Source organism: Eupeodes corollae, chromosome 1, assembly GCF_945859685.1.
Source record: "Eupeodes corollae chromosome 1, idEupCoro1.1, whole genome shotgun sequence".
Classification (NCBI taxonomy): Eukaryota; Metazoa; Arthropoda; class Insecta; order Diptera; family Syrphidae; genus Eupeodes; species Eupeodes corollae.
Genome location: NC_079147.1, coordinates 247,223,830 through 247,226,943, shown reverse-complemented (window position 1 = coordinate 247,226,943; position 3,114 = coordinate 247,223,830). Strand labels below are relative to the sequence as shown.

At 34.8% G+C, this 3,114-nt stretch overlaps 1 long non-coding RNA gene across 1 annotated transcript; it reads right to left on the bottom strand.

The window, feature by feature from the left end:
• Positions 1–393: 393 nt before the first annotated feature.
• On the bottom strand, positions 394–928 carry LOC129941768 (uncharacterized). Its single transcript, XR_008780928.1, has 3 exons — positions 735–928; positions 490–673; positions 394–436 (listed from the first exon to the last, which is right to left on the bottom strand). It is a non-coding gene; the product is annotated as an uncharacterized LOC129941768 (long non-coding RNA).
• Between the last annotated feature and the right edge of the window lie 2,186 nt (positions 929–3,114).

The window sequence follows — 3,114 nt, the reverse complement described above, 5'->3', positions numbered from 1 at the left end:
TTGCCAGGCAAAAACGAAAAATGATAATTTTTTAAAGGAGCAACTAACTTCACTCCTATTAACATTGGTGCTTTTTTATTACGGGAAGGTGGTGGGTTGACATCTTCTGCAAAATGTTCAGTATTATCTGGTTGTGGCTCAGTATTTTCATTGTTGTCTGGTTGTGGTAAAGAGTCATCGTAGAACATAGCGAGAAGTACTTCCTGCTCATGAGCTTCTTCCATAGTCACATTAACACTGGTGCTGCTGCCGGCCGCCACTTGAATATTCGCATCACTCGGATCACCGAATTGTTTCCCTGATAAATTACCTGACACGGCCTCATTTAGGTCTAGAATCGCAATTACTATTTTTTCATTTTCTGAATATTTTTTTTGCTTATTCGGGCCACCCCTCGCATTTTGCGCTTAAGATTGTACTTAAAATCTTTCCATACCTAACGAAGAACAGAATTAATCATAAACGCAGTTTTGTTTTAAGGAAACCTACACTTTTCCAACCATCCATTGGTTCCTCTGGAGGACCGCATGCATTTAGCTTATCAGTCAAAGCCTTCCAAAGAATTTTGGATTTGGCTTTGGCTTGGCTCGTCGGCAAGTAATTTTTTGCTATGTTTGGATTGGTTTCCATAAAAGCTACCAGCAAATCCAACTGCTTAGCATTAGTTGTAGGCCTAGAAGGTTAGAAATAACTTATTTGTATTTTTTTGACAATTTTATTTATTATTTACTTACATTTTTTTGCGCACTTAACAAAACAAAAACAAAAAAATAAATGACATTTGACATCTACCCCCAAAACGAAAGCTGAAGGCACTCGTAAATAAAAATACGAGTATCGTCATTTTTACGAATCTCGTTTTTCTCAATCGCAATTTGACGATTTAGTGCCACTACAATCGTTTTTTCTAATCGCAATTTAACGAATAAGCGTTATTTTGAACGAGTTTCGTTTTTCATAATAACCCCCCTGAATAAGACCTAATAGATAGATTCAACTGCACTTGTTTGCCAACACCTTTTATATGAGCAATGGGTTTTGAAGTTAACGGACTAAATTTTCTCTATTTATGTATAAGAAAAGGATAGCGATAAAAAGTTGCTTTTGTTTTGACCAACAAAAAATTGGGTTAACTGTCCTACTTATTTAATATTTAATAAACCGTTTTAAAAACTATTTTCTTTTTTGGTCTATTCAGAAGTACATACATAATGTATTAAATTTTAGAACAAAATTAACATGACTTGTTTAAGTTATTAATTATTTTTGAATGATATAAAGATGAAGGTAGTTTTAGTACTTATTTTTAAATCCTGGTGTGATAGAAATCTTTTAAGACGAGATAAGAAGTCTGGACAACTTTTCCTTGTTTTGCTTGTGTGACACAAAAAATATAAAACAAATAACAGGGATAATGGGATTCGCGGCGAATCGTTTTGCTAACGAGTTTGTCATTTTTCAATTATTGCTTTCGCTTTCGCGTTTTGAATTCGAAGGCGAATTTGAAATGTCATAGTGTTTGTTGGCGAATTGAAATCCGTCAGCTTTTTTTGGCAGATGCACAGACATGTTCCGAAACTTCGATTTCACGTGAAATGAAATTGCACGCTCTTCAATCCGATCGATTTTGAAAACTTCGCAAATGTGATTTGAACGCGATCAAAAAATGGAACAAACCGAAATCCAATTCAAAATAACGAATTGTGGAATACCCGAAATTACTTTCGCAAAGTGTATTCATATTAATACAATTTGAGTTAATTTTTATAATTTATCCAATATGTAAACCAAAACAAAACAAAATTTGTGGAGAGCTGTCAAAGCAAAAGTGTGAAATCACTAGAATATAGGAAGAACTATTTTCGCTTCGCCGCGAATTCTTCAATAAGAAAATACGACGCGAGTCGAATTTGAAAGGTTGAATTGAAAGCGATTTGCCGCTAACCTCTTTATCAGGCCCCAGATACTACAGTTGTGTTCATAAAAATAGCTGTGCTGGTCACATTTTACTAGATTGTCAATTATTTAAATAACGGAAATTCTTAGAGACATTTAGCACAGATCATAAATTTATAAATTGTTTATCTGTGCTTTTAGCTTAAACTTATACTTTACTTTTCCCGGTGAACACACATTATTTCAGACTCTCTAGATAAAGAGTGTTCATAAAAATAGCAGTGCTTTTGATTTTATAATTAAAAAGTGTTAAAAATTATTTTTTTTTTTATTTTTCGGCAAGTAAATATTTTACTATTTAAAGAGTTAAGTATTTGTAACATACTAGCATATGCAAAATTAAATTAGCTCAAAAATAAACAATGGCACGGTCAAGACACTACGTCGAAGAAATTCGAAAACTTATTAGAAAACTGCGTTTGGCGGGAAAAACCTACCAAAATAACTACTTAAGAAACTGACAGAAAAATTGTTCAGATAGCAAAACAGAACCCTTCCATAGGCTCTAGAAAAATAAGAAATGGACTTCAATTGTCTGTTAACGCTGTCACAATACGAAGACGTCTTTTATAAGCGAATTTACAAGTCTTAAATCCATGCAATGTACAATTCTTGACGAAAAGGAGAGTTTAGGAAAAAGAGAAATAGAGGAATGTTCTGTGGAGCGATGAAAGCAAAGTCGTCCTTTTTGGGTCTAAGGGTCGTCGAAAATATGTGAGTAGACCCTAAAATGCAGCAAACGATCCACGGTACACTATAAAAACAGTGAAGCATTGTGGAGGAAAATTATGATATGGGCTTGCTTTTCATATTACGAAGTCGGGCCTATTAATCCCATCGGGGGTATAAGGGATGCAACCGAGTATGGGACGATTCTCGAGGTTATGTTACCCTATGCTAAAGAGGAAATGCCGTGGGTTTCGGTATACCAACAAGATTACGACCTAAAGCATACGCCAAAAAATGCAAAATCATGGATTGCGAAGAAGTTATCCGTTATGGAGTGGCCCGCTCAAGAAATAATTGTGGGAAGCAGTACGTGGTTCGTGAAACGCAATACCAGTCGAGAGGTGTCAGGTTTTAGTGCACTCGATGAAACGTAGATGCGAAGCAGTCATAAAAAACAACGAAGTACTAATTATAAGCTAACATTATTTG